Below are 20,272 nucleotides of genomic sequence, written 5' to 3' on the forward strand. Positions count from 1 at the left end.
GTGCCAAGCCAAACAGAGTAACTGATTTAGCAGGACGAGTATGAAATGAGCTTGGTGCAATTGAAGTGGGACATACTACAAATAATTAGTGCTGTTTCAGAAGCTCCGAAGTCTAAAAAGCTGAAATTCTGGGGTTTTCTGAGAAGCTCTTTAAATGCTTCATACTTTTTCTGAAGAGACCAACTGCAGTGGATTTAGTGTTAATTTAATGCAATTAAAATTTAAAAAGGATCCTTAATCTGAATATAAAAGAGAGCGCTTTATTGAAGTTGACTCTGAACTCACAATAGGTATATACTTTTAAATCTGGTTTTATGATCATGTTTCATTCAAGTGCTGTTAGACAACAAAGGAATTGTGTTTCCAAAAAAAGGTTGAGCAGCACTGATTAGCATTGCAAAGTCTGCATTTAACAAGATTAGTTTTTAAACTAACCCAGTATATTTTAATTTTTTATACGCATGGACCTAACGTACATGGTGAATAACATCTCTTTATAGAATTTTAAGTATTTGAGACACTTTATTGTTTAAAGAAAAGTTGCTGACTTCATCCAAAGTATAGCCTAGTAAAAATGGGGCCTGGAATAGTAAACTGTTGCAGAGCTGAGGCAGAAACTGGTAACCTTCTGACCTCTGACTTTTACTGGAAAATGATATGCAACATAAATTCAGGGGGCCTTTTTTCTTTCAAGTATGTGTACATATATATTCTAGTGGTGCTGTTCACAATGCTATAGTCAAAGTGGTGTCAACATCTTCATTAGAGCCCCTTGCTTTTGGAGCAAACTTTAAATCCCCAGGTTTTTTAAGGGTGAAAACTGCTGCAGAAATACGCTTTGAACTAAAACATGATGTTCGGAGGGAGCTTTCGTACTTGGATAGGGCTGTTCTTTTCTTAGGCGGATGTATTGCGTGTTTATGTGTGTGTATATATATATATGTGCGTGGACAAGACATCTGCAGGGAGGCTTGCCAGCATGCTCCTAAACCTCTTGGGCCCTTTGGAAATCAAGGCACTCAGTTCCTGGTGTACTTTTTAATCTTTTCAGGCTTCGTTTTCTCCTAAATGTGGGGTTTTATTAGTCTGGAGCAACAGCTGTATCTGATGTTTTATCGTTGCCATCCTGGTCTGCTCCTAGCAAGGTGCGTGCTGTGACCTCGGTCAGGAAGGGTTTTTGGAAGGCAATAGTGATTTTAGAGCTTGAGTCCTATTAATGACCCACAGAAAGACTTGTCAGTGATGCTTTAGCCGGTTCTGAAACTTTTATCAAAATCCTAGAGTACGGTTTATTGAGCCTGGAATTGCTGCCAGCACTTGATAGATGAGTTTTGTGAAGAAGGCTTGTTGCGCTAAGACTTTAAAAAAAACGCAAAAAAGCGGGAATTTGCTAACTGGAGCTCTCAGGTCAAGTTTAGGAAAGGAGTTTTGGAAAGGAGACCCTGTCCAGAGGGTCTCCGTTAACAAGACTTGCCTTCAGGCCACTTGCCACCTATGGGAATAGCATTTTTTTGAGGAATGGGGATGCGGGGATGGTAGCGGTGGTCTCGCTGAGCCTTGCTTTCTGCTTTGTTTGCTCTTCTCTGGGGGAAGCTCAGTTGTGTAAGCGCACCCACACCTGCCTGTACATTTTGCGCAAAAAAAAGCGTGGTTTTAGCCTTCCTGTGCGGGGAAGAAGTCAAAAAACCATGATCCTGAATGACCAAAAGGGAAGAGAAAAAAAAGGATAGCAAATGCCCTGTCTCTCTCCAGCTGCATTTAAGTTCAAAATGCCGCTATTTGGAGGCTTTTCAACTGAGGCTTGATGTGAGGAGCGGCAACGCTGTGGTCAAACTTACAGTTTTGTCTCTGCCGGACGCTTTTCTTGGCAGCAGAAGCAGGCGGGATGGCACTGCCGCAGCAGCTGGGTGCTGCGGAGGGGTGGCAGCGAAAGGAAGGCTGGGGACCCGCACGTCCCTGCTCGCGAGCACGGCAGTTAACTCGAGATGCACGTGTTGCGTGACATATAGGCAGTATATTACGGGCTTCCCTATTTTTAGGAGTTTGTAAAAGTTCCTTTTGGTTCCATCTGTCAAGAGCGCATTTGCCATTTAAAAAAACCCACAAATCTAATCACCAGAAATATAACCCTCTAAAACTGTCTAATTTTAGGTTGTTCCCACAACCTACTTCCCTTGCTGGGGTAGGTAAAAGCACCTTCTGGGCCAGGTTTCCAACCTGGCTGAAGGTATCACAAGGATGTGAGTGTGAGTTTTGCATTTTAAATGAGGCATACAGACTGGAAAGCTTAAGTCCCTTAACAAGAGTTTTCTCCCTTAGTCTTTAACCCAGACTACATTAAGGTCTATTTTTGGACTTTTTGGAAATTTTTCTTCTGTACCTGATTCCTCACTGCTTTTAATCCCCACAAAGTGCATTTTTAACCTATTTATGTCCCTATGCATGACACACCTCGAACGATTACCTTTGAAAAGAGGAGAGATGCTCTTTCCTCTAAACATTTTAAAGTCTTTTCTAACATGTAAATTTATTTACTTTTTAAATAGTAATGACTCCCAGCTGCTTCAATTTATTGTAGAAATCCATATTTAACTGCTAGGGAGCTGTTCTGGGGTCTCGTGCCACTGAACAGCAGGATATGTTATTGCATAGCACATTGACACAACCTCTTATAAAGGCCCGGTATTGTGTCATCGTAGAGGATAGTTATAGTACAGGAATGCAGAATAATATTATGAAAAAGTTTCATGGGCTGTTTTCCCATTGCTCTGAACTTATCGTGAAGGGCCTTTGGAGGTCCGTCTCCAAATGGCTTAAAGAGATCTGAATTTCCACAGTGAAAAAGTAACTTGCTATATTCTATCAAAAAAAAAAAAAAAAAAAGCAGCAAGTTCTTATGTACAGACGGGTGATGCTAAGCTCACGGCAACGCTTTTTTATCTTACGGCGTATTCTAACTTTAAAAAAAAAGAATCCTGTTTGGGGTATTAACAAATCTATTTTGTTTGGTTTTGAAATAGTCAGGCCAGGAGGATGCTGAACAAAGCCCTGGTACAGTCACTTTTAATCCAGAGTGGGGCTCTTTAATTCCCATGTTTAGCTCTCCTACACGGCCTAAAAGAAAAAGAAAATAACTCCATCAGTGTCTCCTATTTGTGTGTATTGTTCCTCTCCCATTTTTTTTGTGCAAGCCTCAGCCTGGGTTCAAAACATTTTTTTAACCTCCAAATAATTGTTGCTCTTTCAAGCCAGGAGTAGAAAGCGGCAATATTTCTTTATAAAAATGTATCAATGGCTGCAGTGGTTTTTTTTCTCAGGCTTTTGTAGGAGTTTGGGCAACCTATAGGCAAAAAGGCAATCGCGTTTATTATTGCCGGGAATCTCAAGGCGGTTGTTTGGAGGCTGCGAAGGCAGGCGGCAGAGCCGGGCAGAGGGGGAGAGAAGGGCCACATTATGTTCCAGATGACTGAGCAAGGATTTATATACCAGCTCGCCTTTTTTTTTTTTTTTTCTTTTTTTTTTTTTTTTAACATGGGAGAAGAAAAGTAATAAGAGCGGGGAGGCAAGGCATTTGAAGCGGTCAGATGGCTGATGACTAATGGGATAGGTGGGCAGGAGCCCGCGGATTGGGTGTCTTAATGAGCACATTTCGCACCGAGTTTGGGCTGCAGTTCCCCTTCACCTTTGCCCTTTATTGACCGAACTGACACTTCATTTTTCACATACTTCCAATTATGGCTGAGCTTAAGTGTTGCCCTGCCTCCTTTCTTTCTTGCCTATGGACGGCTCGAGAGTGGCTGAGGCCACAGAAGATATTTTAATTTGAAAAACTACCATAGCAAGGCAGGTTTAGGGTGTAACCTGAAACTGCTGTCACTTCGCAGTTTCTCCGTCGAAAACAAAAGTTTTAATGTTTCTTGTTTAGCGCTTTTCCCCCCACTGCCACCTTCTCCGTAGCGAGGCAGGGGATTGCTTTGGGGGCGGTTGGGTTGGCGAGGGGTGTTTTCCTTGGGGTCAGTCCTTTTCGGCAGTACAGGTGCTGTGGGCGGGAGTCACCCAAGTAAAGAGGTAAACCCGAGTGAAAAAAGCGGTGCCGTGCTTGAACGATGGCTCCTTGTTCCCTCTCAACGCGGCGTCTTCACAAGCGGTTTCTGGTGGCTCGATGCCCTGCGATGTACTTTGTCTAACGCTCTCCTTATGGAAGAGCAAAGCGTAATTGTGCCTGCATTTCTCGAGCCTTAGACCAGTGTGGATTTGTTGTTTTGGTAATATTTAATGCATGAATGCAGATCAGAGCATGGTCCGGCTGTGAGGCTTTGAGAAGTGGCCGACGACGATGCTGGGAGAGGCAGGTACGATGAAGGGATGGACAGATCTCCTGCCTGCGGCCTCTCCTTTGCTATACTGGGAGAGCCGTGATATATGTCCCACAGCCCAAGCCTGTGTGTGTTTCCACGTTGGCTTTTACACGCAGAATCCTTCCAAGGCGGAAACGTCTGTTTGCTTTTGCAGGGCTTTGGGGGTTTCGGAGCATGCGGTTTTCCTACTGAATGTGAATTTTGTCGGAAATAGTCGGAATAAGTTGCGCTCGCATGGGGTGGGTGGGTTTAAGAACAAAATAGCTGCTGTTAGACTTTAACTTCCCAGCAGCGCCGCTGGATTTTGCAGCATTGCTTTTGCTACCAGCTCTGTCACGTGAAGTTTGGGTGAGTAATGAGCAGGCACGTCACCTGCGTGCCGATGGTGATTGCTTTGCATTTAAATACGCGGAGAGTATATCGACAATTATTTACATCCAAACAGAGGCCCCTAAACCACAGAAGTATTTATCTCAAAAAAAAAAAAAAAAAGTATGAAGTATTACCTACTTTATTATGTAGCCCTCTGGCATAGTAATGGCATGGCATATTTTTACTATAATATGGTAATAAAAGAATATGTAAAAGGCAGACAAAGGTTCTGTCTTTTCACTAAGGTGACCCCTGTTACCAAGTAACTGCTTTACTTATGAGCTTATTAAAAACTCAAAAAAAATGAGCTTTTCATACTTCACAGGCATTGATGTGAAAATGAGCTGTCCTGCGAGTAGTTTTCTTGATCATTTTTAGAACAATTGATTAGCCAAAGAGCCGCTGTCATTAGTTGACATTGACTGATAGCAATTTGTCACAAGCTCCGAAGGTCAGCCAGGCAGTGGAAGCTTCGGCTTGTCTTTGATTGACCTTTTCTGATGCCATTATCATGCGATCGGTTAGACTGGATGTGACCCTCGATTGGAAAAGACAGGGCATTAGTCAACAGGGGCTGCTCCCGGTATTTTTTCTGGTGCTTTATGTATTGTGAATCCCGAATTAAGCGTAATAGGCTTGTTTGGAAATGGAGCAGTATCAGTTTTCTTGCCGAGGCTCTGCCATCCCCTTTTCTTTTCTTGCTTTTCCATCAAGTGGGCAGCGCTCGGTTCGCTTTAAATCAGCGTGAGCACCTGTGCCGCTTCCTCTGACGCGGAGATACAAGATTTAAAACAACCCCGTATTTATTTGAAACTCTTCATGTAGGTGCATATTCTTCAGCAGCACCAGCATTAATTATTTTTATCTCCCCAGAATCATGTTTTATTTTTTAACAGTGATTGAGTAGTTGAGGATTATGCTCATAACAACACGATGTCAATTTATCATTCTGCTCTAAAGCCGGAGGGCGTGAAACTGCTTTTTTTTTTTTTTTTCTCCTTCTGGTTGGAGGTTTTTTTGGTTTTTTTTTTTTTTTTTTTGGTCTCATCAGCCTGATTCAGCTGTTAAAGTTAGATTTCGGCAGCATTAAGCCTCCATGCCTCAGCTAGGCAGGGTTATGCTTCCAGTATGGTGCATGGGAGAGAGTCCTCACTTGGAAGCGGGTGTCTGTCATGATTCGAGCATCAATCCATTCCCGGTGTCAGGATTTATTTTAATCGTTCGCATTAGCTCCGAACGTCTGTTATTACCAGGCATTTTTCTTTTTGATTTGGCAAAGCTAACTTAAATACTTATAAATGTTGCTTGTTTTGCCTAAATTGTGGGTAATGCAGTTGTAAACGAATTCTTTTCCTTGTAAAAAAACCTTCCTTCCTCCCATTTGCCTTTCAGGGAAAACTTGAATTTCTCCATCTAAGTACCAACTTGTTTTTCAGGTCAGCCCCCAGAGATAATAAGCAGTACGAAACCAGCACAACCATTTTAGCACGGTTTAATGTGACTTTCAGTCTTTGCTTAGGAAAAGCTTCCAGCCAGGAGAGGAGCAGCGAGGTGATCACGTCAGGAGGCAGATCCCTCAGGCTGAAGCTATTGCCGGTCGTTGGCAGAGCGAAAGAAGGGAAAAAGACTTTGGGAACTGTTTACCTTTAAAGTGGCTATGGAAATACAAATATTCCTGACTTCTTGGCCCGTCTGTGATCAAGCAGCGAAATTCATGTGCTGGAGTCCCTTTTTTTTTTTCTTTCTTTTTCTTGGCAAGTTTTTCTAAACTTAGCAATGTCTATCCCATTAAACATCTGTGTGACCGTATGCAAGTCTATGTATACATAGATGTATATGTAAGAACGTGGCCCTGACCCGAGCATCCCATCAGCAGTGCAGGGCTTTTGCAGGCCCCAAAGCGTGTCTGCATGGCCCTGGGTGTGTTACTGAGGATGAGCTCTTGAATACACTGAACAGGGAACAGCGGTGGAAAATACCACATCGCTAAATCACGTCTTGGGCTGTTGCCTAAAAAAACTCAGGTGTAGGACTGAAGGGCATCTTGCGTTCCTCCTTGGATGGGGCGGAGAGAGGTTTGGTTGCAAGTAGTTGTAGAAATAGGTTTGAAGTTTTTGGTGTCCAAGATACTCCTTTTTAGCAGTACCCGAATCTTGTGTTTTGAAGATCACTGATATGATTTGATTTAGAAAAATTGATGCTTTTATTCTAGTGGGTTCCCCCCCCCCCCGCACATCCTGCCAAAAGGCATGCTCCTTTTGGTAGCAGTAGCTCATTGAAACCAATGAGTTTCCCATGTGGCCCATATGCTTTCCATCTTGAAGGCATCAGCCCGATCCTCATTTACCTCTCGAGGTCGTGGTGGCTTCAGCTGAGCCTTTGACTATCTGATGTAGGCAGAGTGCGACTTTCAGGTGTGTGTCACTGACCTCTTTAAATTGGAGGTTAAAAAAAGCACATTTGTGTTCCTGAGATGGCCTCCACTTTTGAGAAACATTTTTTCACATTGAGTATAAACCCGTAAACACGCAATGTTTCTGGATTAGTGATGCAACAGGGTGCGTCATCAGGCTGCTTGGCCTCAACCATTTTCCTACCTCTCACCTGAAATGCTGGGAGGAGAAGAAAATAAAGATGACTAAGGCTGGAAGAGAAGCCTTTAAAATAATTAGTCGTGTATGGAGAAAGCAGGTGCTTGTCCCATGGTGCAAGAACTGAGGGTGTGTGTTCACCAAGTCTCATGACACAAGAGCTTTCCAGAGCGTTAGCAGGTTTAAAGCAAACAAAAATGGTTTTACGTGTTGGGTTAAATTTATTGCCACAGTGTGCTGTGGAGGTCAGCAGGGGACAAAAAGAGATTAGACCAATTCGTGGAAAAATAGGTCCTTCTGTAGCTATTAAAAACCCCACTCCAGATGGAACCACTGGCTCAGGAAGCTGCCCAAGTGCTGATTGTCAGAGCCATGGCACAGCCGCTTCTGCGTCGCCCCCCCTTGCTGTATGGGTTTCCTAAACACCGTTATTGCTCCTGGGAGAGACCGACACGAGATCGGGCTACTTGGACTGATCTCCTCTGGTTTTTATGTTAAAATATTTATTTTTTTTAAATTCAGTTCAGGAGATGAGATACTGGATTTTTTTATTTACGCTGGTTTTGATGGCTCTTGCTAATGCTGGCATGCTCTTTTGGGGAAGAAAGTAGCCATAGTTTGTATTTTCTCGCCCTTATTACCCCAGTGGTGGGAATGGTTTGACGCTATTCATTCAAATTTGACAGGTGATTTCTTCTGTAAATGAATGCACTCAAATCATAATTGTTGCAACAGAATTGTTTGATTACCTGGCGGTAGCCTCTTTCTCTCTGATAGCTTTTGGATCACCTGTTTGCTGAGAGCATTTGACAGTCCTCATGTTTATTACCCAATTGAATGTCAGTAGCAATTGCAGCTAAAGATAAACGAAAATGCAAGTACTTGTTGACCTTGACTTTTTTCCACGAGATATTGGACTTGATGGCTCTATTGCTGTTGAACTGATAAGAGTTATAAACAGTAGTTGAGGGAAAATGTTTTATTCCCAGAGGAAAATACCACGCTGCTGTGGGAAATGGCATCTGACGAGAGCTCTTTGCCAAATTTGCTTGGTTCACCTTCATTTAGGCTGTGGGAAAATAAAATACAAATTTTCCCTTTTATGACTTTAATATCTCTGCAAACATGAATTCCTGCGCTCTTTGTAAAGTTTTGTTGGCAGACTGTGCCAATAACACACAGCAAGCGCAAGACCTCGCCGTGTTTTATGATGTGCTATAATGAGGATTCTCAATTCTTCCTCATTTTCGGGTTGATTTGATAATTACAGGGAGGGAGCAGAGCTTTCTTTTCCTATTCCATGGGAAGCTTAATATCTCTATAACCAGCGAAGATGGGGAAATGCGTGGCTGTGGCACATGTTGCCAGAGCGGGGCCGTGCCGGTGGGAGGCTGGCCTGGGGATGAAGACAAAGTTATTGCAGGGATGGAGGGACAATACTTTGGTAGGTCTTGCTCGCACCCGCTTTTTTGTGCAGGGACCCAGGTGGGTTCCCTTGCTGTTTTTTGAGAGGAGGGGGCCAGCTTGGTGTCACCCATCCCGGCCGCATTTGGGGAATGGGAGGGATCAGCCTCCTGTCTCATCAGGTCTTGCTACTACTAACCCCCTCCCATATATATATATACACATATACACATATTTCTTCTTCATTTCTAATCCTGCTCCAATATGAAAACTGAAAGGAAGACTTCAGTGGAAACAGGAACAGGCAATAGGCTTTGAGATCTTCCGGGATGAAAGTCGTTGTATAAACATAACGCGTAGAGAGCACAAAAGACCGTGGAATTATATTGTTTAAAACATAAGTCCTTCTTGTCTCGGCAACTGCTCTGATAAACTCTGTACAGTATTGTAGGAGCTTGTTAAAGCACTGAAATACAGGATTAAGCAGTGCTGTAGCAGTTAGCAGAGTCAGACTAGTAATCTTATTTCATTGTATTTTTTTTTAGGTAAGATTAAGGCGGCATTACATTATATGTTTGTGGGCGAGGGGGCATTCTTCAAGGGATTAATTAATAGGATCAACGCTCTAAGATGCTGACATCATTTTTTCTAAGCACATTGATGCACATGGGCTTTCGTTATTATTTTTTTTTTTAAATTCATGAATGAGATGGGGACCTTCCCTGGGTGATCGGGGCAGCCCCTGCGGCTTTTGGCAACGACGGAGCCGCCTGCCGCTGTATAATTCATCAGGGACTGCTTCTCGCTGGCCTGGTGAACCAGTGGTCGGTGCCACGCGAAGTACCAGAGGAGAGGCCCGATGTCTCTTCTCCCTGAGCTGGTGGGGGATCGCAGGGCTGTGACGCTGCTCTTGGCGGGTCTTTGAATGAGGGTGTCGTTGGTAAAACCTTCTAGCTCTCTGGCTTGTCTCCTTAGCCATAATGCCTCCTCCATGTAGCCTTTGCATCTTGCCTTTGGAATGCTCGAGGTTTTGCTGGTAGGGCTCGGGAGCTGGGAAAGGACACGGGAGAGCCTGGCCGGACCATGCCGTGCCATGGGAGCAGTGTCACCTCAGGCCAAGCGCCATCTCCCCAGGGCCCTCTGCCACCCGCCGGCACTTTGCCGCTTGGGAACTTCCTCATTGCCAGGTGGTTTCTCTGGTGTTTAATAGCCACAGATGAGATATATTATTGTTTTGAATTATTTTCTTTTCTTCCTCGTGAGCTTTGAAAATCGCATACAGAGTTTGCAGGCAGTTTTTTGTGATTGCTCTTTGCAGAAGCATAATGCGGAGGTGTTGAAAAGAAGAACCATCACATAAGTAAATAAAAATGTAATAGAGGCAGCCTTTTCAACTTTGTTTTTCCGTGGCTGATCCTGCGCCACAGGAGAGCGATGGCCCTTGCAACCCTGATACTGTGTGTCGTCTCAGGGCTGTAAATTCATCCTTTGCAGAAGGGCAGGAGAAGACCTTCTAGGAGGCTCCAGTTATGTCCTCAGAAAAGAGCTAAAGATGGTGGGCATAACCTAACTGATTCTTAAATCTTCCGCCAGCTCTCTGAATAGCAGTTAGGTCACATGGACGCATGCTAAAAATATTCTGGAGTCTGTAGTGTCCTGATGGACTTCAGAAGAAGGCATATCTTAGCTCTGTCTGGTCAGCAAGTGAAGGTCATGGAAGCACGGCTTGTAGGGTGGAGAACCTTTTGTTGCTCTCACTGCCTGGCCAAGAGGATCTGCTCCCTCCCTGGCACCGCACCAAGGGAGAAACCCCACCGTGGTGCTCCTGGGTTTTAGCACGCACACTTCTGCATCGACTGCCGTCGTAAAGCAGGAGAAGGAGATAATGTGGTCAATGTGAACCGAACCGCTTGAAGTAAAGCGTCATCATTTAAAATTGTGCTTAAGTTTCTTTCAGGGCACTGTAACATCAGAGTGTGGCAGCCCCTTGCTAAAGAGTAGGGGATAAGATGCAGGCAAATTGCAGTGGATGGAAAAGAGGCAACGAGGTGGGGTTGAAATGCTATGCTCATGCCGTACTCCTCCCTTAGTAAAGTATCTCCTATTTATCCTCTCCTGTCCCTGGCTGTGGCAGTGAGGATGCCCTAGGAGAGGCTTTGGCACAGGATTCTGCTTATTTTCTTTTTTTCTGTACCTGTCTGGAGCAACCCATGTGAATTCTGCGTGAGGCTGGCTGTGTAAAAGCACGCATCGTGGTGATGTTATTTCAGTATAACTATCAGGCAGACTTGGTCCCATGTTGTAGTTTTGTGATGGGCTGGAGATAAAGCAGAGGGCTGTTTTCTCAGTTGGTGAGCAGACTGAGCCACAAAATCTTCTGAATGTCAGTGTATAAATATTTATAGTTTGTGTGTGTTAGTGTCCATGCTTGGATGTGACTACCTCCCACTATTATGCATTTTTATGCTGTGAAACTGGCAAGAATGGTGAAACAACCACCCTTGTGAGGTACAGTGGTTTTTTCCAAGACCTTTCGTATTTCCTTTAGAAAGAGCATTGTGCAAAGTTTCTTGGCGTTACAGCTACAAGGAACAAATTAGCAAATGGTGCTAACATTAGTGTCTCACCGTAGATTTAATCCAGCTAAAAAACCCCTGAGGTGGCCATCATTTCCCAGGTTGAACGGCAGACTGGTGAGCAGAGAGGGCTGGCGTAGCCACATCGTTGGGAAATGTGAAGTTGGTGACTTGGTTGAATTTAATCTGAGTAAAGTTGGTGACTTGGTTGAATTTCGTGCCAGTGAAGTTGGTGACTTGGTTGAATTTAATGCCAATAAAGTAACCAGCTAACAGTTTGCAGGAATGCGGGCTGCAGCAGGAGCAGCATGTAAGTCATTACATGGGTGTATCAGCTCTAAAACACCACGATTAATTACATCGTATCACTGAAAAACAGGGTATGCACAATTATGCAACTTTGCAGCATGGCTTTCCATATATAATGTTTTAATATAAATTAGAATTGCCTCATACGGATGAATTGAAATTCTGTGTGTTACTAATATACAAATTTTATTTACTGTTGCAGTTGGTGTAGGTGAAAAGACAGCATTAAACTTAAAAGCGCCTCTCAAGTTGATAAACGCCAACTTGATGCTAAACATATTAATACTCACTTAAAATTAATAATCAATTTACTTGAATAGTGGAGCTTAGCCAGGGATGGATCTGAAGTTCTATTAGGTATATCATACTGGTCTGAATACATCATACACTGTTGCAAAAGCATTGTGCTAATTTTAGCTTACAAAGAGGATGAAGATAAACTGCCTGCTGCTAGTTTGCCATATGCTATCCTGGTGATAATATTCAAGTACAAAATATTCTGCAGAGAGCCTTATTGTTTCACTAAAAGAAAAGTGGAAAAGAGTTAAGAAAATTTCTGCTCTGTAAATGTATACAAAATAATGAAATAAAACAAATCTCAAATGCTGGTAGATGAGATCTGTGAAATTTGTTTTGGTTTTATTGGCTTTCATGGGAGTCAACAATTTGTTTTAGTATATATTTGATCCAATTGTATCCATTTCTCGCATGTAAATCTTAAAATCAATCTAAATAAAAATCGATCTTCGTTCTGGTAGGCAAAAATATAGTCCGAGTTGCTCCTAACTAGTTAAGCCTCCCATCCTTCAAGTCTAGTGCAGGAATAAAGTCTCTGCTGAGCTGATTTTTTTCCAGGAGCCTCTCCTTTGCTTTGTTTATTTAAAAACACACAACACGTTCCCGTTTCCATACGGGGAGGATTTTGCTTCCGCAGCTTCACCGAGGAGCATTTGCCTTCTCCATCTGCACCCGCGGCCAGGAGAGGGGCGCATGGGGAGGGGGTGCCCCCCCTGGCTTCGGAGGGCTGCGGAGGGCTGGGGGGAAGCTTTGGAGGGCTGGGGGGAAGCTTTGCATTAGCAAGTGGTGAAAAGCTTGACCTTCGAGTGACCCGAGCCAAGCAAACCCCCCCGCCGAAGAGTCCCATTTGGACACGGATACCTGTGGGGTGAGGGAGGAGATAAAGGAAGGGGGAGGAAGATAAAGTAATCCCATTGACCTGGGAACTTCTCAGATATTACAAGCGAGGGAACGGCAGGAATAATAAAAGAGCGGCAATATTTGCTTGCCCCCCGTATCTGTGTAATGTCATTTCCAAAGGGCTGGAGTAGATAATAGCAAATGTGCTTTCAAGTATCAGATCAATCTCTTGAAGTGATGGGGCAGGCTGGATGCTCTGATCTGGCGGGTTCTGGAGAGTGTAATACAATCCTCGTTGCAGCAGAGAGAATTGTATAAATGGACAAAGATCCGCTGATTATATCTTTTGCTAAAGTGTTAAGTAAAAGATTTGGCTATAAGAGATGGCAGGTCTACTGTTGTCCGATCTTCCGATTTGTTTTTCTAGGGGTTTTCACAGGAACAAATACCAATTACCAAAATAAAAGCAAGCGGTGTGGCCGGTCCGTATCATGGTGGGACACATGCTCCTGAGTCAGCGTGGGCAGGAAATTTGGCAGGTCTGTCCCCTGCCATTGCCATTGCATCTTTATCTCTCCAGTTCATTGTTTGCCACCGAGGGCTTGAAATTCCAGTTTCCAAGTAAAAGCTTCCTGTTTCTTGCATTTACATTCAGTTTGGTAAGACATAAATTTAGCTGTCTATCAAGGAGGGCTTTTTTTTTTTTTTTTTTTCCCCCTCAAGTAAGGCAAAATAGGAAGAAGTAATTAATTCTGATTTGATGATAAGAGGTAGAATTTTGTATTTTCCCAGATTCTCAGTGGCAGGAAGCATGAGGTTGTATCCTCATGATAAGGTGATGGATGGGAGCTAAATTCAGCCTTTCCATCCTGAGTAATTTTAGAAGGGGCCCTGAAGTCCAGATCTTGTTTAGAAACAGAGATGGGCATATTTAACCCTCATTAGCCATCATTTCCTTGCGATAGCCTCACTGCCTGTAAGTTTTTACTGTTCTGTGCAGTATTCAAAGCTAATAGCGTGCATATTCTTGTAGTCATCTCAATCCTGAATTTCCCTACGGAGAGTTTCTGTTTCTCTCCATTGACTGTGGAGGGACTCGGGGAGGATTAATCGCCTCGCTCAGACACTTAGCTTGGCAATCTGGCTTAAATGCTTAGAGTAAGGAGGGATGAAGCTGTGCTAAAACTTGTTGTTTCTTAAGCAAGGAAATGTTTTCTCTGCGTGGAGAAGCAGAATAAAGCGTTTTGTACCACTGAAGGTGAGGGGAGTGGGCTTGGGCGTTGTGTGTGTGGGTGAGGCTGCGTCTTCTGCAGGTCCTGAGCGCGCTGGCCTGGGCATCTCATGAAACTTGTTGTCTTTAGACCAGTATCAGTAATCTGAAGTGTTTAAAAATCTTGATGTGCCTAGAAGAAAAGATATATATATTTTTAATATTACTTGGGGTGGAGGGCAGTGTCTTTATTCCCATGCCTAGTCCTCAGGAAGCCAGGTTTCAAGCTTTCTCTGCCATGGGGAGGTTGCTTGCTTCACCTGTGTGTGTGTGTGTGTGTGGTTTTGGTGGAAGGTTTTCACGTGACTCTGAGAGCTGCGGACTTAAATATAAAACCTCACAGACTGGCCTGTGAAACTTGGTAGCAAGGGTTTGCTCAGCTTTCAACTAACCAGGATTGAGGTCTTTCATGAGATGAAAGGCTCCATGAACGAAGCCTTGAAATTAAATCTGTTGCTGTGTTGATGGCCACGTTCAAACAACTCAGGGCTTTGCTTTGTTGTGCTGTTTGGGTGCGGGGTCCTTTGTCTGCTGGCATGGCAGCTGCTGGGACCTCTCTCCACGTACCTTCCTTGTCTGCTTTTAAATGCAAAGCCAGAGTGAAACCTACTTCCACTCCAAACTGACAAGATGCACATTCAATCCATTTAAGCACACTAATAGGCATTCAAAAAGGCTCATGTGTAGTCATATTTGTAGCAATCCTCACTAGCAGATGAGGTGGAGGGTGTTTTAATAATTTTTGTGCAGAATATTGAACTCTTATTTTCATACTGAAGTCCACTTTGGATGCTGTCCTAAAAAATATCTCTGGATTGTGCACCATGCCCCCGTTGTGCCCCAGAAACATTAAATTCAGGGCTTGTTTCTTTGCAAGGCTGTTAGTGGAAAGCCTGGGGATGGTGCTGGAGGTTTGCAGGCACAGAGGGTGGGCAGGTTACTGGCAGTGGCAGTGCAGGCTTTCATTCAGCGCCTTGTCAGCGTGCCTTATCTGGGATCTTGAGGGATGGCTCTCCAGGGTAAATCCAGGGAAGGGAGCTGAGTGAGGTGCTTCCGGGGATGTCCTGGCAGAGGTTTCCTGGCGAGCTGTTCTCCTTGCCCCACAGGAGTCCTAACCTGCACAGATCCCTGCAGCGCCTCGGAAAGTTGGGCTTTCTGGCGTGTTTGTTGACAGCTTTGAGACTTCAACCTCCTTATTTATTTCTCTGTCTGTGCTGTGGGGCGTAGAAACTCATGTCGTCTTTGACCTAACATGTACAGCACCCGCCTCTCCTTGCATGCTCTTGCATGAGGTTCATGTGCAACCTTGGATATGCAGAAAGCCTCCTGGGCTGGTGAGAGGTGGTCTTATAGGCAAGAGCATATTACCCTCTCCAGGTCTATTTTTCCTTGTTGAGGTCACTGCTGAGATCATATTCATTGCAAATATGTTGTCATGTCAAAGTCTTTTCCATAGAAACTGTTAAATAGAGGTAAGAATGCTTTTTAGATGAACTTTGAATTTCAACTGGTGATTATAGATGAAAATCTCTGTCTTCCCTTCTCATCTGCCTAAACCATGAATTACAGGTGAAGCCAGTCAGGCGGTTAAAATACATGACAAAACTCAAAGTTGCTTTGCATAGAAAATGGCAGCGTGATTAGCAATGGTTCAGAAGCTGGCATTGTTGTTGACTGTTCAGATAATTGACAGATATTTGTAAAAGCGTTTTCCAGTCTCAAGAGAATCGCCAGTTTTGGCATCCGTGATTATTGCTCCGGCATTAAGATGGGAAAGAGCGCAGGGCTGTGATTGGAAACTTCCTTTTCTGCCTGAGAAGCCTTGGTGACCCAGCCTTCAGACAGACGCTTGCCTCCAGGTTGTAAGTGGTCAGCCATGTAGCAAAACTTGTGTACGGATGAAGCAGGCGGTTCACGAACGGTCAAAAAAATGTGTTTCCATTTTGCCCAACATGCAATGAGTTTATTAGAAGAGACTCTCATTCAGAGTGGCGGTGAAAACTGGAAATAGTATTTACCAGGATTTATTTGACTGTCACAGGATAATTTGAATATAGATTTGCAAGTATTTTCTTTCCTTTTTATGCACATCTAAATGTGTGTCTGTATATATATTACAAAACTATCCTGGTCTTCATCAAAATAGTCTGCTAATATTTTGCTTGCGTCTATCAAGATGCAGCCTGAAAGGACCACTCTGATTCATATTTTTAAGGGATGTTATTCTGACCTCAAAAATTGATACTTCCTTAGCCAGTGCCAGAAAGTCCTTTCTGTGGTTTCAGTCCTCATTTCTTTAGCAATTAAGAATCAGGTGGCATCAGAATAACAACTGATTTTAATAGCCACTTTAGCCACCTACGTCATGGGGAGGAAGTGTGCAGGGCTTCTGCAGAGCCTCGGAGCTCTGCGATGTGACCTCAAGTGACCAGACGCAAAAACCAGTTCAACTCTTGAATGGAAAGGTTTGCATCATCCAAAGTGTGCTGACTCTTGTCCAAGAACACACTGTTTACCTGTTCCTTCCAAATTGGTCAATTTTCTGCAAGACCGAGATGTGAATTTTTTTTAATTATTTTGTTTTGCTTATCTCAGGGCAACTTGACTGGTTTTAGTGGAGCTGCTCTTCACTTAGACGTAGATGTATGATGAGGATGTTTTCGGTTTTGGCAATCGAAGCCAAACATTCCCACCATTGACCTATACATTCCCCCTCCTTTGTGCCCGAAGATATTTGTATATTCATCTGCAAATATGCAGGCTGACCACTCCAATCAAAAGCAACAAATCTTACCAGTTAACTCCAAAATGCATCTTGCTGAAGGCAATGTCTGAAAATACAGTGCCATGAGCATGAAGCAGCCAGGCTTCTGTGTGGCCCTCAAGATGTGTACCCAGACCTTACTGAAGGGTGGGGTTTTCCTTATCCCAATAAATAGATTTTGTTTGGGGAGGTGAGAGGCAGAAAGAGAGAACATATTTGCTCAATGCGAAATAAAAGGCTATTTATGCCTAATACATTGGCAGAATTATTCCAGAGTAATTCAGCCATGAGAAAATATGATCCTTGTGTCACTGCCAAGGTCAGAGAGACCTATGGTGATCTGGAGAGTAAGTTTGGGTCACCCAAGTTAAATCTGCCTAGGGGCCAACTTTGCTCACACACATATTTTCCAAGATTTATAAAAGCAAACATCTTCTATAGATGAAGGCAGGACTAAGAGCATGGTCAATTCTCTTCTTTGAGCCAAGGTCTTCTGTTTTTCCCTTCTCCTTTCCAGGTTGCTCCTTCCATTTCCTTTCCATTCTTCTCTTTTCCCAGAATTTACAGTATGCTCAGAAAAGCCAGTCTTTTCCTTCGCGTGGCAACCGGTGCCTATAAAGCCCTTCTAGCTGATACTGCACACGCAGGAAGGACACGGGGACGTTGCCGGTGTTTGACCAGGAGCAGCGCTGGCTGTCTGCGTGTGCGTGGTGTGTCCTCGCACATCGGTTGAGAAGCACATTTTAAAATTTGGGCAAAGATGGGGTACGTAGTAGAAATATATTCCTTGGCAACCTCGGATGAGAGGGTACCGTCTGAGCTACGGGATATTTGGCAGAACCGTTTTGAAGGTGAAGCTGGTGACTCTGTAGGCGCTGCCAGGCTGCCCCAGGAATAGACAGATCAAGTGGTGAGCTGGGCAGATGAGAGTCCTCTTCCGTCACCGGTGGGTGGAAGGGGCGAGACAAGGTCCTCAGCCCTTTCGACAAGGATGAGGTTGCTTCAGCAGAAAAGCAAGATTCTTCTTCCATGTGGTCTATGCCTGCCTTAGGGGAAGCCGATGCCTGTGGTTTTTTAGCCTGCCAGAACCTGAGGTTTTCTTTAACTTCCTTAGTTACTCATTTATGTCATGTAAAATACATCAAATTACTAAAAGCACATAGTTTTTTTCTTTTTATCCATTTCTACTCCTGTTGCTATTGGAGATAATGGCAAATGCTGTGAATTGACAAAGAAACACCAGAAATCTTCTTGGCTTGCTTTTTGTTGGATGTTCGCATTTTGTTTATTTTTTTTAAGGCATTGGATGGCTTTTTGCTGTGACCCAGCTTTGCTTTGAGCTTTCTATGGGATTCTGGTTAAGCACTCTTATTGCGAAGGAATGGAGTCAGAGAGATGAACTGGAAGTGGCCGAGTTGCCTCCTTCCCGTCATTCATCCCTCTCGCAGTGCTTTCCCAACTTTAATGCCATTAGATGTAGTGATGTAAATAATACCCAAATTCTGGAGTGCTTCGGAAGTTTTTCCCTTTCCTCCCATCAGTTTGCCTATTCAAGGGAATCCCAGGTAGCTGGTATCTAGGAGGAATGTGTAATGATGGAAGACAGAGGTGAAAATAAGGCACATTGCACCTGTAGGTGATATTCAGGGGAAGTTTGTAAGTGTCCAGCATTGATCTGACTTTGCTTTCACCTTCACTGCATGTTTTGGACTCTCTGACATCTGTTTCTTCCTGGATGATTTGCATTTGGGTTTGTTATTTGTTTGTTTGAATTTGGGGAGAAAAAACCCACCCTAACCTATAACTGCACTGTAAAACAAACAGCAAAACACCAGAAGCTGTGACAGAAAGTCATAGGAAACCAAAAACCGTAGCAGTGACATGAATACATTAAGCTGGAGCCAAAGGGGACATGCTAACTTAGGGCTGAAGTGTCTGAAAGGGCTGTCAGTGCCTGCATGCCCCTGGGGGGGACCGTGAAGGGAGCTCAGCTTCGGCGCTGAGCCTGGTGGCCACTGCCCGACCACGAGGAGCAGGGTTGAGACCACCTCCCCATCACCGTTATTTCACCAAAGGGGCTGTCCAAGCCCTCTGAGTTTTCAGGCTCTGTTGTGGGATCTGGATTCGCACCAGCTGCCTGGTTGTATCCTGACCTGCCCGCGGTGCCACCCCACCTCCTCGCACCCAAGGGGTGCTAGCGGGAGTGATAAAGTAGATTCCACTTTTGGGGGGAAAGTGTTTGTAGCAGAAGGGGAATTAGCAGCCTGAGCACCACGGCGGTCATTGCTTGATCCTTCTCAGTGAGGGAAGTCTGGGCAGAGCAAGCAGCCTTCTCCAGCAACAGCTGCTGTGCCCTACCCAAATTGGGGCTTTCTAACCCCATTTTGTGTAGATGAGCCCAAGCAGTGTTTAGCCCAGCTACCACTAGCGGTTGTGCTTCAGTCATGCAGAATGACACCCATGGGTCCCCTCCATGTCTAGTGCCGTGCTCTATCGGGTGCTGCTGCAGGCAAGGCGGTGGGAGATGATTTCTGAAAGCAGCCCTCTCCTGCTCACCGTGCCGAGCGGAGGGCAGCGGGAGCTGTGCAAGCAGCGGCAGCATGCCTGTCCGCTGGCCGCCAGAGCCGACACCACTGCGCCTTCACTCTAAAGCCTGACTTCAGGTTTGTTTTTCCCATTGTGGCCCTTTTTAAGGGCCACCTCATCAGAGCAGATTTGCCTTTTGTGTTGGAGAGGGACAGTCAAGTGGAAGAAAATTTTGTGTGAGTTTGGCTCTGTCAAATCTACTTATCTCCTTTTGGCTTCTGCACCTCTTTGCTGAGGAGCAGCCTCCCGCTATTGTCACAGGCCCTCCAGAGCGACCTGCTTTTGCTGGAAGAACAAGAGCGGTGGATTTAGAGCACCAGGAAGCAAGGAGCAGTGGGGACCGCAGAAGAAAAACATTCTTAATTCTGTCTATGCCCTTCTCTTAAAAGAGGATTGCTTGTTTTGTAATTAAGGTGATTTTTCCTTAGCTGGTTATGTGTGTGGTAATGTAAGGTTTTGTCTTTGGGGAGCAAAGCAAACTGCTTCTGAGCATCCCAGGCAGCACCAGGGCAGGGTGAGGGGAGGAAACTCATGGTGCGGTCCAAGTGCCAACCATTCAGTCATGATGGTAAACATTTCTAACATTTGCTTGGAAAAAAGGAGCATAAGTGTTTTGGGTCTAACTCCTGCTGTGTTCATACGGAGCCCAGGTACTGGAAGATTCCCAAGTCCCTGTCATTCTGCCCAGCTCTGCCCAGTAGCTTAGGCCACCGCACAGGTATCTAATTTCCATCAGATCTCAAAGACACCTTGTGGAAATGGTTCTTCTAGGGGCACGTGGCCAGCCCTCTGCTCTGCTCTCCTTTCCATAGCTGTGAGATACAGGGTCCTGCACTGGGAACTGTCTCAGAAAGGTTTTTGGATTAACCCTCCATAACAAATCAAAATTGTCTTCCTCTTGTTTT

At 44.4% G+C, this 20,272-nt stretch overlaps 2 protein-coding genes across 10 annotated transcripts in view; one reads left to right on the plus strand and one right to left on the minus strand.

Annotated features, from left to right (window-relative positions):
• Positions 1 to 20,272, minus strand: part of LOC142601226 (uncharacterized) — a 409,261-nt gene that overhangs the window by 245,266 nt on the left and 143,723 nt on the right. The gene's annotated exons all lie outside the window — the stretch shown is intronic.
• MEIS1 (Meis homeobox 1) overlaps positions 1 to 20,272 on the plus strand; it is a 212,431-nt gene that overhangs the window by 131,434 nt on the left and 60,725 nt on the right. The gene's annotated exons all lie outside the window — the stretch shown is intronic.

The sequence above is a fragment of the Balearica regulorum genome, chromosome 3 (assembly GCF_011004875.1).
Source record: "Balearica regulorum gibbericeps isolate bBalReg1 chromosome 3, bBalReg1.pri, whole genome shotgun sequence".
NCBI lineage: Eukaryota > Metazoa > Chordata > Aves > Gruiformes > Gruidae > Balearica > Balearica regulorum.